At 37.7% G+C, this 15,513-nt stretch overlaps 1 protein-coding gene across 2 annotated transcripts in view; it reads left to right on the forward strand.

Annotated features, from left to right (window-relative positions):
• The first annotated feature begins 397 nt into the window (after window positions 1-397).
• MAGED1 (MAGE family member D1) overlaps window positions 398-15,513 on the forward strand; it is a 60,364-nt gene continuing 45,248 nt past the window's right edge. Inside the window, exon 1 of one of the 2 annotated variants that reach the window (XM_036839895.1) lies at window positions 398-449. The gene's annotated coding sequence lies outside the window, so the exon portion shown is untranslated. The remainder of the gene's footprint in view (window positions 450-15,513) is intronic. The other variant, XM_036839894.1, reaches the window with a different exon arrangement.

Here is a 15,513-nt window from a genome sequence, read left to right on the forward strand (position 1 = left end):
AGTATGCCACTAATAAACATGAATTTATTATTATTTTTTTAATGCCAGGAAGCAGTAAATCAGTATCGTAAATACGTAACTGTAGACATCCGAGAGTTAAGGGACTAAGGGTAAGGGAGGTATTTGAAAGTCTGAATCAGGAAGGCGAGGTGACAAATTGGATACGTAGAGTTTGGCGGAGATGCTGCAGTTCCTGGGATGACTAGGGCTAGGATTTGTAGAAAGTTACTGATTCCCTCTTCCAGACATTTGACGTCACTATCCGGGTTCCCATCTGGTGAGAGAACCATTGAGATACAGTATTTCAAGAGCTTGCTAGAGAGGAACAGGAAGTTGTCTGGAGTGAAGGCGGGGGGAGGGTGTGGCTGCCCGGGCTAAAGCTTCCTCCAAACAAAAGAAAATAGCACTTCCGGTCACGCCATCGTCGCGTCGCGGCGTTCTTCATCAAGGTGAGTGTAAAGAAAGGGACTGGTAATTTTCACAAGTGAGTCCGCAGACACCTCAGGGACGGTTTCCTCCTTGCTTCAACACGAGGTGGAAAGAATTTATCCCCAGGGTACATTGAAGGATGTTTCTGACGCTTGTGGTTCCGATCGCTCACTCTCTCCTCTCTCTTACGCCTCGAGAGATGGCTGGCCGTCATCCCCTCCCCCTTCTGACTCTCGTGGTCCTTTTATCCCTGATTATTCTTCACTTCTCCTCTTTATCCCGAATCCTCTAACCAATCTTCCTGAGCTTGGGTCATTCCCTCTACCACCGATTTCTTTCCTACCTCTTACTCCCACCTTCCACCCCGCCCCGCTCTTAGCCTCAGAACTTTTGCTACCTCCTTCCCCCACTCTGAACCTACATTCTTCCTTCTTTTTACTTTCGACCCCAGTATTTTACTCGCCCTGAAGACTTCTGATCTCTTCGGTGCCACTCCTGCAGAGGCCGGTGAATTATATACTTTCTAAAATCAGACGTGACTTCAATTTCAAGGGCAAGGCTGTTTTTTGTTCTTTTTAAAAATAAGAAAAGGAGCAGAAATTTTAGAGCTCTCAGAGACAGGAACTTGTTCAAATTATGTCCTTTATTTATTTATTTTTTACCCAAAACGAAATCACATATCAGGTATTGCACTGGTTTCAGCCCTCCACTCATGATATTTAAAAAAATTTTGGTATACAATTGAATCCCCAAATTTTTAGAGTGGCAAACATAGTGGATTTTGCCTATAATTTGGTGTCAGCTTTAGAGGGTGGAAGCTTTCCCATCCCCTTTAGAATTTCTCACAGAGCAGAAATGGTTGACAGATATGACATCCAATCACAAATTTATCGTTTCATATGAGTTCGGTTTATTATGTAAATCTTTTTCTGGTGTCCAGTAGCAACATTGAAGAGCAAGTTGGCAGAATTTTCAGACAGAGATTTTTTTCTAGGAGCTTCGCATGTATTATCTATTTGGTGCAGTATGAACTTTGTCTTTTTTTTTCATTTGTTGCAATGTGAAATATATTTTTCTGCTCCATTTATCATGTGTAATTTGTCTTGCGAGAATATTCATTAATTATCACAATTTATTATTTCAATTCTTTACCCAAGGGAGAGGAAATGATCATTAAATTTATAATGAGTGTCAGGGATTTTTCAGGCTCTAAAGAGGAATTTAACCAGACATCTCCTTGAACAAGCAACTTATTCCCTCTTCCTCCTGTAGCTAATGTGTTAGGCTTGCCAAAATAAGAGATGATTCTTTTTTCTAGGCCAGGTATAATTTTCAGTTCTTTAACAAGGAGACTGAGGTTTCATGACACCAAAACACTTAGGAACTTTTTCAAAGGGTATTGCTGATGTCTATTTATTCTCTATTCAAATCATAATTACACAGCATTTAAATATCACACTAGCTTTAACCCACTGGGTGTGCATCCATCCATCCATTCATTCAAGAGTTTTTTTATTGAATAGCTGTTATATGCCAGACAGTGTTTTAAGCACTGAGGATACAACAATGGAAAATAAAAACAAGAACAAAGTCCTTTAAACTACTCGAGAGACAATAAGTGAATATATAATAAATATATAATAGGTTGTGATGGGGAGGCTGTACTATGTTAGATAGGATGGTCAGGAAGGCCTCCCTGGTATCGTGACATTTGAGCAGAAACCTAAAGGAAGGGAGAGCACAAACTATACAGTTATTAGTGGAAAAATAGGGTATATCTGTGACAGTGTCTCTGCATTTGTTGGTCACTCTGCTTCCAACATTCCCTCTCCTCCCCTCTGCTTGTGGTCACTTTACTGCATAGCATTAATGCACCACTCTGCATACTCAGATGATCTAATCTGTCCACGTAAATTCCCCATATTCTCTTCTGCTTGGCTAGCTTCTTCCCACCATTTAAGTGAATTGTCAGTTATCAGCCCCTCTAGGAAGACGTATCTCTGTCTCTATCCTCACCTCTTCCTCAATCTGTTTATTTGTGGTGCATTGTGTGCTGTCCTACAGCATACTTGCTTTCCTCTCTCACTGCTCTTATCACTGCGTGTTCATAATATGTTGCCCATAAATGTTTGGTATGGTAAATTGAAATGAATTTAGTGGCTCCCTAATTAATGTTCAAAACCACTCTCTAAAGTCAGTATCATCATTGTCATTTTCCTGATGATAAAACCAAGACTCAGGTGGACAGTAACTTGCTAACTAATAAAACCAAGTTAGTAACTTGCTAACTAATAAAACCAGGACTCAGGTGGATAGTAACTTGGTAGTGGAGTTAATGGAGTTAAAGTCTGTCAGACACTCAGTCCTGGCCTGGTCCTCTCTTCCTCTGTCTCTTTTCATTAATGAGAAATAGAAAATACACAGAATATTTTATTTTATTAGAAATAGTCTGGGTATAAAAATTTCATTTTGTAAGTTTCCTTTCACAAGTCAGATTATATCAGGTGCTTGATTTACTTCCTAGTTATAAATATTAAGAACTGAGAGGTGTGATTACTCTTTTTACATGAATATTTTTTAATAAAATATTTAAACAAGCATAAGTTGAAAGAAGAGTACAATGAATACTTTTATACTCTGAACCTAGATTCAACAGTTGTTAACTTTTGCCATATTAGCTCATTATTCACTGACTTGCTCACTATTCATCCATCCAATTTTTTAAAATTGAAGTATAATGTTTCGTCTATTTTTTGATCTATTTTGGCTGAACCATTTGAGATTTGCAGGCATTATTTTTAAGTAAACTTAAATACATGCAGAAAGGTGCACATATAAGTGTACCGCTCAAAGCATTTTCACCCCTGCGTAACCTACCATATGATCTATCAATTCCACTCCTGGGTATATATCCAGAAAAAATGAAAACACTAGTTCGAAAAGATGCATGCACCCCAGTGTCCATAGCACCACTAATTACAATAGCCAGGATATGGAAGCAACTCAAGTATCCATCAACAGATGAATGGATAAAGATGTGCTGTATATATACAATGGAATATTACTCAGCCATAGAAATGAATGAAATTCTGCCATTTGCAGCACTGTGTATGGACCTGGAGAATATTATGCTTAGTGAAATAAGTGAGACATAAAGACGAATACGTTATGGTATCACTTATATGTGGAATCTAAAAAATAATACAAATGAATGTATACAGCCAAACAGAAACAGACTCAGAGATATAGAAAACAAACTAGTGGTTACCAGAAGGGAGAGGGGCAAATTACAGGTATGGGATTAACAGATACAAACTACTATGTATAAAATAGATAAGCAAGGAGGATATGTTGTATAGCACAGGGAATTATAGCCATAATCTTGTAATAATTTTTAATGGAGTATAATCTATAAAAATATTGAGTCACTATGCTGTACACCTGAAACTAATATAATATTGTAAGTCAACTATACTTCATTTAAAAAAAATAGAAAATGATCAGTATTTGAAATCCCTTGAATGTATTCCCTACCAGTCACAAACTAAACTCCAAATTAATCACATCTTGGCTTCTATCACTGTATAATAATTTTGCCTGTTTTTGGACTCTATAAAAATATAATAGTATAGTATGTATTTTTTGGTGTTTGACTTCTTTGGCTTAAGATTTTGTTTTTGAGATTGATCCAAGTTATTGGGTATAGTAGTAATTCCTTCATTCTTATTGCTGTGTATTCCATTGTGTGAATATACCGCAATTGATGGGCATTTTGGTTTTTTACATCTTTGGCCTGCAAATAGTACTGTAAACATTCTAGAACATGTCTTTTGGTGATAATATGTACAGCTTTCTGTTGAGCATACACCTAAGAGTAGAATTGATGAATCACAGGTTATGGATAAGATTAGCTTTAGTAGATACTGCCAATTGGTTTTCCAAATTGGTTGTACTAAAAAACTCCTAATAGAAAATTTTAAGAGTTCCATTTGCTCTAGAATATTGCCAACACTTGTCATTGTGTTGTCTTTCTAAGGAAAAAAATAAGTAGCCATTCTAGTGGTTATTAATGATACCTCATTGTGGTTTTAATTTGCATATCTCTGGTGATAAATGTGTGTCTTTTCATGTTTGTTGGCCTGGGTATCTTTTTTTTGAGGTGCCTGTTCAAGTCTTTTGACCACTTTTTCTCTTGGACTATCCTTTTCTTATTGATTTGTAGGAGATCTTTCTATATTAAGGATGTGAATACTTTGTTAGCTCTATTGCAAATCTCAGTTGCTTGCATTTTCAGTCTCTTAATGCTGTCTTCTGATGAACTGAATACAGGCACACCTTGGTTTGGTTCTAGACCATTGCAATAAAGTGAATATCACAATAAAGCAAGTCATATGAAATTTTTGGTTCCCAAGTACATATAAAAGTTAATTTTGCACTATGCTGTAGTATAGTAAGTGTGCAATAGCGTTGTCTAAAAAACAGTGTACATACCATAATTAAAAGATACTTTATTACTAAAAAAAGTTAACCGCCATCTGACAACACAGGGTTGCCACAAACCTTTAATTTGTAAAAAATGCAATATCTGTGAGGCGCACTAAAACAAGATATGCCTGTATCTCAATTTTCATATTGTTCAATTTATAATTTTTCCCCTTCATGAGTAGTGCTTGTTTGTCCTGGTTAAGAAATCTTTGCCTTTCCCAAGGTCATGAAGATATTTTTCTATGTGGTGTTATTGTTTAATCTCATTTATATTTCCAATTCATTTGATATTCATTTTATTGTATGTTGCCAGTATGAGTTATGGATATGGGTAAAGGCCCATTGTTTTGTTGTTGTTGTTGAAACGGACATACAGTCAATCCAATACCACTTATTGAAAAGATCATCCTTTCCCTCCTATAGTGTCATCACCTTTTTCATAAATCAAATGGTTAGGTTATATGTGAGGGTTTGTTTCTGGATTCTGTTCATTTTGGTTTCTCTATTCTTGTGTGAGTACCACTGTCATAATTAATGTAACTTTATAATGTATCTTATATATGGTCAGTAAGTCCTACAGTTTAGCTCTTTTTCTTCAATAATGCTTTGGTTATTCTTTGCCTTTTGAATTCCAATATAGATTGTAGAATCAGCTTGTCAATTTTCACAAAATTCCTTCTTGGCGTTATGATTGAGATACCACTTTAATAGATCAGTTTGAAGAGCACATATGGCACTTTCCCCATAAATATCTCAGTGTTCATCTCCTAATATTAGGAACATTTTGTAAATAATTTAATTGCCATTATCTCACTAAGAAAAATTAACAATAATTCCCTAATATCATCTAATACCTACCTACTCCATTTTCAAATTAATTTTTTTCCACACAACTATTTTATACTTGGTATTTAAAACCATCAGCCAACGTAACATGTTTTTTTTTTTTAACATCTTTATTGGAGTATAATTGCTTTACAATGTTGTGTTAGTTTCTGCTGTATAACAAAGTGAATCAGCTATATGTATACATATATCACCATATCCGTTCCCACTTGCATCTCCCTCCCACCTTCCCTATCCCACCCCTCTAGGTGGTCACAAAACAGCGAGCTGATCTCCCTGTGCTGTGCAGCTGCTTCCCACTATCTATCTATTTTACATTTGGTAGTGTATATATATCAATGCTGCTCTCTCACTTCGTCCCAGCTTACACTTCCCCCTCCCCGTGTCATCAAGTCCATTCTGTACTTATGCCTCTTTATTCCTGTCCTGCCCCTAGTTTCATGAGAACCATTTTTTTTTAGATTCCATATACATGTGTTAGCATACGGTATTTGTTTTTTCTTTCTGACTTACTTCACTCTGTATGACAGACTCTAGGTCCATCCACCTCACTACAAATAACTCAATTTCGTTTCTTTTTATGGCTGAGTAATATTCCATTGTATATATGTGCCACATCTTCTTTATCCATTCACATGTCAGAGGACACTTAGGTTGCTTCCATGTCCTGGCTATTGTAAATAGTGCTGCAATGAACATTGTGGTACATGACTCTTTTTGAATTATGGTTTTCTCAGGGTATATGCCCAGTAGTGGGATTGCTGGGTCATATGGTAGTTCCATTTTTAATTTTTTAAGGAACCTCCATACTGTTCTACATAGTGGCTGTATCAATTTACATTCCCACCAACAGTGCAAGAGGGTTCCCTTTTCTCCATAGCCTCTCCAGCATTTATTGTTTGTAGATTTTTTGATGATGGCCATTCTGACTGGTGTGAGGTGATACCTCATTGTAGTTTTGATTTGCATTTCTCTAATGATTAATGATGTTGAGCATCCTTTCATGTGTTTGTTGGCAATCTGTATATATTCTTTGGAGAAATGTCTATTTAGGTCTTCTGCCCATTTTTGGATTGGCTTGTTTGTTTTTTTGATATTGAGCTGCATGAGCTGCTTGTATGTTTTGGAGATTAATCCTTTGTCAGTTGCTTCGTTTGCAAATATTTTCTCCCATTCTGAGGGTTGTCTTTTCGTCTTGTTTATAGTTTCCTTTGCTGTGCAAAAGCTTTTAAGTTCCATTAGGTCCCATTTGTTTATTTTTGTTTTTATTTCCATTTCTCTAGGAGGTGCCTCAGAAAGGATCTTGCTGTGATTTATGTCATAGAGTGTTCTGCCTGTGTTTTCCTCTAAGAGTTTGATAGTGTCTGGCCTTACATTTAGGTCTTTAATCCATTTTGAGTTTATTTTTGTATATGTTGTTAGGGAGTATTCTAATTTCATTCTTTCACATGTAGCTGTCCAGTTTTCCCAGCACCACTTATTGAAGAGGCTGTCTTTTCTCCATGGTATATTCTTGCCTCCTTTATCAAAAATAAGGTGACCATATGTGCGTGGGTTTATCTCTGGGCTTTCTATCCTGTTCCATTGATCTATATTTCTGTTTTTATGCCAGTACCATATTGTCTTGATTACTGTAGCTTTGTAGTATAGTCTGAAGTCAGGGAGCCTCATTCCTCCAGCTCTGTTTTTCTTTCTCAAGATTGCTTTGGCTATTCAGGGTATTTTGTATTTCCATACAAACTGTGAAATTTTATGTTCTACTTCTGTGAAAAATGCCGTTGGTAGTTTGATAGGGATTGCACTGCATCCATAGATTGCTTTAGGTAGTATAGTCATTTTCACAATGTTGATTCTTCCAATCCAAGAACATGGTATATCTCTCCATCTGTTTGTATCATTTTTAATTTCTTTCATCCGTGTCTTATAGTTTTCTGCATACAGGTCTTTTTTCTCCTTAGGTAGGTTTATTCCTAGGTATTTTATTCTTTTTGTTGCAGTGGTAAATGGGAGTGTTTCCTTAATTTCTCTTTCAGATTTTTCATCATTAGTGTATAGGAATGCAAGAGAATTCTGTGCGTTAATTTTGTATCCTGCTACTTTACCAAATTCATTGATTAGCTCTAGCAGTTTTCTGGTAGCATCTTTAGGATTCTCTATGTATAGTATCATGTCATCTGCAAACAGTGACAGCTTTACTTCTTCTTTTTTGATTTGGATTCCTTTTATTTCTTTTTCTTCTCTGATTGCTGTGGCTACAACTTCCAAAGCTATGTTGAATAATAGTGGTGAGAGTGGACCACCTCGTCTTGTTCCTTATCTTAGAGGAAATGGTTTCAGTTTTCCAACATTGAGAACGATGTTGGCTGTGGGTTTGTCACATATGATCTTATTTATGTTGAGATTAGTTCCCTCTATGCCTAGTTTCTGGAAGGTTTTTATCATAAATGGGTGTTGAGTTTTGTCAAAAGCTTTTTCTGCATCTATTGAGATGATCATATGGTTTTTCTCCTTCAATTTGTTAATATGGTGTATCACATTGATTGATTTGCGTATATTGAAGAATCCTTGCATTCCTCGGATAAACCCCACTTGATCATCATTTTCTCAATATTGATTCTCCCATCCAAGAACATGGTATATCTCTCCATCTCTTTGTGTCATCTTTGATTTCTTTCATCAGTATCTTATAGTTTTCTGCATACAGGTCTTTTGCCTCCTTAGGTAGGTTTATTCCTAGGTATTTTTTAATTTTTGTTTCAGTTGCAAGTGGGATTTTTTCCTTAATTTTTCCTTCTGATCTTTCGATGTTAGTGTATAGGAGTGCAAGAGATTTCTGTGCATTAATTTTGTATCCTGTGACTTTACCAAATTCATTGATTAGCTCTAGTAGTTTTCTGGTGGCATCTTTAGGATTTTTTATGGATAGTTTCATGTCATCTGCTAACAGTGATAGTTTTACTTCTTCTTTTCCAATTTGGATTCCTTTTATTTCTTTTTCTTCTTTGAATGTGTGGCTAGCCTTTCCAAGACTATGTTGAATATTAGTGGTGAGAGTGGAGAGACATCCTTGTCTTGCTCCTGAACTTAGAGGAAACGCTTTCAGTTTTTCACCATTCAGCATAATGTTTGCTGTGCTTTTGTCATATATGGCCTGTGTTATGTTGACGTAGGGTCCCTCTATGCCCACTTTCTGGAGAGTTTTTATCATAAATGGGTGTTGAATTTTGTCAGAAGCTTTTTCTGCATCTAATGAGATGATCACATGGTTTTTATTCTTCAGTTTGTTAATATGGTTTTATCACATTGATTGCCGTATGTTGAAGAATCCTTGCATCCCTGGATAAATCCCTCTTGATCATGGTGTATGATCCTTTTAATGTGTTGTTGGATTTTGTTTGCTAGTATTTTGTTGAGGATTTTTGCATCTATGTTCATCAGTGATATTGGCTTGTAATTTTCTTTTTTTGTGATATCTTTGTTTGGTTTTGGTATCAGGGTGATGGTGCCTCATAGAATGAGTTTGGGAGTATTCCTCCTTCTGCAATTTTTAGCAGAGTTTGAGAAGGATACGTGTTAGCTCATCTCTAAATGTTTGATAGAATTCTCCTGTGAAGCTGTCTGGTCGTGGAGTTTTGTTTTTTGGAAGATTTTTATTTTGACTGTTTTGGGCGTTCATTGCTGTGTGCGGGCTTTCTCTAGTTGCGGTGAGCGGGGAATACTCTTCGTTGCAGTGCGTGGGCTTCTCATTGCAGTGAGTTCTCTTTATTGCAGAGCACTGGCTCTAGGCCCACGGGCTTCAGTAGTTGTGGCACATGGGCTCAGTCTTTGTTGCTCACGGGCTCTAACACACAGGCTCAGTAGTTGTGGCACACGGGCTTTGTTGCTCCACGGCATGTGGGATCTTCCTGGACCAGGGATCAAACCTGTGTCCCCTGCATTGGCAGGCAGATTCTTAACACTGTGCCATCAGGGAGGTCTGTAGGTTGTTTATTTGAGATTTTTCTTGTTTCCTGAGGTAGGCGTGGATTGCTATAAAGTTCCATGTTAGAACTGCTTTTGCTGCATCCCATAGGTTTTGGGTCGTCATGTTTTCATTGTCATTTGTTTCTAGGTATTTTTTGATTTCCTCTTTGATTTTTTCAGTGATCTCCTGGTTATTTAGTAGCATATTGTTTAGCCTCCATGTGTTTGTTTTTTTCTTTACAGTTTTTTTTTCCCTGTAATTGATTTCTAATCTCATAGCGTTATGGTCAGAAAAGATGCTTGATATGATTTCAATTTTCTTAAATTTACCAAGGCTTGATTTGTGGCTCAAGATGTGATCTATCCTGGAGAATGTTCTGTGTGCAGTTGAGAAGAAAGTGTATTCTGCTGCTTTCAGATGGAATGTCCTATTAATATCAATTAAGTCTATGTGGTCTAATGTGTCATTTAAGGCTTGTGTTTCCTTATTAATTTTCTGTCTGGATGATCTGTCCATTGGTGTAAGTGGGGTGTTAAAGTCTCCTGCTATTATTGTGTTACTGTCGATTTCCCCTTTTATGGTTGTTAGCATTTGCCTTATGTATTGAGGTCGTCCTATGTTGGGTGCATAAATATTTACAATTTTTATATATTCTTTTTGGATTGATCCTGTGATCATTATGTAGTGTCCTTCCTTGTCTCTTGAAACAGTCTTCATTTTAAACTCTATTTTGTCTGATATGAGTATTGCTACTCCAGCTTTCTTTTGATTTCCATTTGCATGGAATAGCTTTTTCCCTCCCCTTAGTTTCAGTCTGTATGTGTCCCTAGGTCTGAAGTGGGTCTCTTGTAGACAGCATACATACGGGTCTTGTTTTTGTATCCATTCAGCCCGTCTGTGTCTTTTGATTGGAGCATTTTATCCATTTGCACTTAAGGTAATTATCAATATGTATATCCTTATTACCATTTTCTTAATTGTTTTGGGTTTGTTTTTATAGGTCTTTTTTCTTCTCTTGTGTTTCACTCTTAGGGAAGTTCCTTTAGCATTTGTTGTAAAGCTGGTTTGGTGGTGCTGAATTCTGTTAGCTTTTGTTTGTCTGTAAAGTTTTTAATTTATCCGTCGAATCTGAATGAGATCCTTGCTGGGTAGAGTAATCTTGGTTGTAGAAATTGTGCCTTTTTAGAAATTACGAGTCCTTTTTGTTTGGTTCCTGTGTCATTTTCACATGATTTCATTAGATCTTGACTTCACTGCTCTCTGATATATTTTCAACTCATCATGTATACTCCCTGCTCCAGCCCTGGAATCAGTCATTTTGCAAGGAATTGTGTATTCTTTCAGTAGGGATTGGTACTTAGAAAACAAGATGTGAATTCTCAGGGGATTTGTTTTTTTTTTCAGTCCTGCTGCCTGACCTTTTTTTATGCCATTTTCCTCACTATTTTGAACACATTTGAATGACTCCATCAGCATTCCATTGAAAATTTGCTGAGCATGACTTTTATTTGTTTATGTACTCATTCATTCAGCAAAAATGTATGGAACACTTACAACCAGGTATATGGTCTTATGTTCAGTGCAGGAGATGTGAAGGTAAACCTGACTGGTTTCCAGTCCTTGATGAAGATTCATTATTGTGGGGATATGAGTAAATAAACAGGCAATGTCTAAAGACTATGATCAGTACTATGGTGGACATAGGCAAGTGGGATTGACAGTCTGTGGGAGCACAGAGCGGGCATCTGAAAATGCTTTGGAAAGGGGAGATAATGGCTGATATTGGATGAGTAGAAGAAGTATGAAGGTGGAGGAGCCATGAAGGATGTTCCAGTCAGAGGAAGCTGGAAGAGGCAGTGGGATCTTGATGTATTCAAGGAGAGGTATGTATGTAGTTAGTTATAAGTGGAACATAAATTTTATGTAGGGGAGGAAAGACAAAACTGGAGACATGGATGGGGGCCAGGACATTGAGAGCCCCAGAGGTCAGGTCAGAGAACTGGGATTTCATTCTGAAGGGTATGAGGGAGAAGTAATGCAGTTGTCTTAAGCAGATGAGATATATAATCACCCCTGTGATGTACTGATGATGCATTGGGTGGTGGATGGGAGTGGGGCAGTATGAGAATGGTAAGGAGGAGAGAGGTGTAACTGTCAGGAGAGAGATAATGTCATGTTACAGTGCACTTTAGATGTGTGTGTGATATGTGGGAGAATTGTGTGTGTGTGTGTGTGTGTGTGTGTGTGTTACAATAGGTTATAATATACATACCATAGGTTATATATACACACACAATAGGTTATATATATTATATATACAGTTGTATACAACCGGTTATGTATAAAACACATAATATATAATGTATATACATATATACATACACATAACTTTCCCACATACCACACACATGTATAGAATAATATATAATATATACAAAATAGATCTGTGCATATACATGGATGTAGTGTTGTGTGTCTGTAATTCTGTTTGCTCATGTATATCCAGGGGCCGTCTCATTGCCACAGGTCTAAAACAGAGAATATTTCAGTGGAGAAACATCCCCCAAGGAAAGCTGAAGAGTGGGAAAGGGCTAGCAAAGACTGTCTCCTTGACCAAACTTTAGTCATGTTCCTTTGAGCCCTCTTTTCAACTAAACCTCATCCTTGGGCATTGTCTTTGGCCTGCTTAGCTCAGTTTTAGAAAGGATCCTGCTAATTCGATTTAGCCAGAATCCCCCAACCCTTGCTTGATATTTCAACACTCTGGTCTGCCTTCAGCGAGAATCCCAAGTCAGTTTAGCAACCATCACCTTGGTCTTGACGTTTCCTTTTAGTAATTTTCTATAGCTCCTTGGCTATATATCCCCAGCTGTCTTTACTGTACTCAGAGTTGAGTCCAATCTCTCTCCCCTATAGGAATAGTCTTGACACCTATCACAATAGTCCTCAATAAAGTCTTTCTTACCATTTTAACAAGTGTCAGAATAATTTTTTCTTTAACAGGCCACACCAAAACTTTTGCCTATTGTGCTCTTCCTCTTCAAAGCTCCACCAGTTGGCACCGAGGCCCAGTTGTGTATCCTTGAGTAATCTGAGAATTCCTCTTCCTCCTCTCCTTCCTGGGATTTAAGGGTATGAGGGGGAGTGAGGTGATTTTTTTTCAGCTTCTCCCAGAGGTTAGAATGTAGCTTTAACAGTTATCTCTGGGAGGGTGGAATGATGATTGAAGATGCTTATCTCCTTTTATGTGTTTCTCTGTGCCAGGCACTGTTGTACACTAATGAACATGTATTGCACTTCTTTTTTAAAACTACTATCTTAAACTTTTAAAAATATAAAATGTGAAATTTATCTACATGGATATATAACATGTGGATTTGAGAGGGTTCTGTTAGGTTAAGGATTTAGGGGAAACCAGGGCAGTGAGCGTGTATGGATCAGTGCATTGATGAAGGCTAAAATACAGCAGGCCAGTAGTGTAATTGGCGAAAGTGTTGATGAAGTGAATGTAGACTACTGTGTCAAGACTCTTGTCTGTGAAAAGTAGAATAGATAACAAATGGTATATATATATATTTTTAGGATGAGAGATTTGAGCATGTTTATATGTTCTGCAGAGGAGGAGCTAATAAAAACAGAGGTTATTGAAAATACAGGAGAGAAAGGGGGTAACTGGAGAAGCAAATGTGGAAAAGATGTGGTATAGAGAATACGTGGAAGGACTGGCCATGAACAAGAGAAAGGGCATCACTTCTGATATCAGAGTTAAAGAGGGTCAGAAAGGCTTGTTTGTGAGGTTTTGGAAAGGCAAGAGATTAAGGGAGTTTCTTTCTTGCCCCAATATAGTCTCTCTGAATAAGGCAGTAAGGGCATTCTGGAGTGTGAGAGGGGATGACCAGGAACCAGAGGAAAGAGGAAGAAGGTTGCACCCTTCTTTGGGGAATGAGCGAAGATTGATGGGCAGTAATGAACACCTCTCTGAGCTGGAAATAAAATGTGTTTAGTCTTGTCCTTTTTTCCAGGTGTGTTCGGCTGCCAAAAAATGGGAGCAAGGAAGGCAAACATTGGATTTGATTTTAGACTTGTGAATGTGTGATGATGATTTTGGGTGGTGGGAGGTTTGAGGGGCTAAGTAGATTATTGAGGTTACCGATGAGATAACTTCAGGTTATAGACCATGGGATTTAGTATCATCAGGAAAAAGTGTGTTCTCAGGAGGATTCTGTAGAACCAGAGGAGAAGCTGTGTGAATATGTGGGTGGGTGTCAGTGAAGCTGTGTGGAGATTTCAAAGCTCAGAGTGGATGTTAGATAGAGGTGGAATGGCAGACAAGAAATCATGGTCAGAGTAAGATATAGGAGCTTAAGATTTCAGAGGGAAAGTAGTTCTGGATGATGAGAAGGTTCCGTGGGTGGGTGAGTTGGAGTAGAGGAGGTCAAGGAACTGTGAAGCTGGGGTGATGGACAAGTTAGCCATGAGATCATCAAAGATAGTAGGAAAGGTTTAGGGTGTAAGAGTAGAGAGGAAGGTGAGAAAGATGCTCTTTTGTGGAAGAAGGGGTGAGTGTAGCTAAGAGGCACATGGCATGACAAAGGAGTGAGGATTTTTACAGAAGGGAGGAAGAGTTAGGGAATGGAAGCAGAAATGGCCAGCGTAAGTAGTTGCTCTTAACCAGCTTTGCAGCAGATCCCTTGGATAGTCCTGGCTTTGTTTCAACTTTGTCGTTACTTCACAAACCTTATTTTATTTTTTATTTTTGCCAATAACCAGGGCCAAGAAAGGACTGGTGGTAAAATCTTGAATGTAAGGGAAGCTAAGATAGCATTCTATTCACTGATTCCTGTACCTGGAGGGACTTGAACAACTGCCCTTAGCAACTTTAAGGGAAATGGCACTGCTGGTAAGACCCTGGCCTGCCCAGGCTTCCCTTTCCAAGAATCCTATTGTAAATGAATGTGGATAACCAGTCCCCATAGCTTTTACAGAGGGGTGGATGCTTTTTATGTCATTCCTTATCTCAGAAAGGTTGAGAACACGTGCTCTTAGGGGATGCTTTAAGGGAGTTCCATAGGGAGGCGCGAATTCTTTCTTTTCTTTTTTTTTTTTTAATGTTTTTCGAATTGTGCAATATACCAAAAATACCAAAAGTTGCATAAAATGTAAATGTACACTAAAATGAATAATTATAAAGTAAACACCCATAAAAGAACCTTCCAGGACCAAATATAGAGCATTGCAAGTTATCCAGAAGCCTCGTCTTATCCCTGTTTCTCTCCCAGAGGTAACCATTTATCCTGACTTGCCTTTTATGGTAATCATTTCTTTGCCTGTGTATACAGACACATGTGCACACACACATCTGTCTATACATTCTACTGTTTATGGACATTTGGATTGCTTTCAGTTTTTGCGTATTGTGAACGGTACTGCTGTTCTTATATATGTCTCCTGTTCCACATGTGCTTGAGTTTCTCTAAGATATATATCTGGGAGAGGGATTATCTGGTATTAGTTTATGCATATTTTCAGCTTTACTAGATAATGGGAAATTGATTTTCAAAAGGACTGCATCAATTTTAACTCCCACTTAAAGTATATGAGGATACATACCTTGGTTCTTTTCTCCCCCAGTCTTGAGGCCAGAAAACTATGGCTCAGAGATGATCAGGGATAGCCAGGACTTGTAATTTGCTGTGGATATGGGGGTCTTGGTTACTATTTCACATTTCTCCTGGAACAGTTGCCCTTAGCTGCTTCAGTAGGAGAACCTTGGTTTGGTCCTATCTTTT

The sequence above is a fragment of the Balaenoptera musculus genome, chromosome X, assembly GCF_009873245.2.
Source record: "Balaenoptera musculus isolate JJ_BM4_2016_0621 chromosome X, mBalMus1.pri.v3, whole genome shotgun sequence".
Taxonomy (NCBI): Eukaryota; Metazoa; Chordata; class Mammalia; order Artiodactyla; family Balaenopteridae; genus Balaenoptera; species Balaenoptera musculus.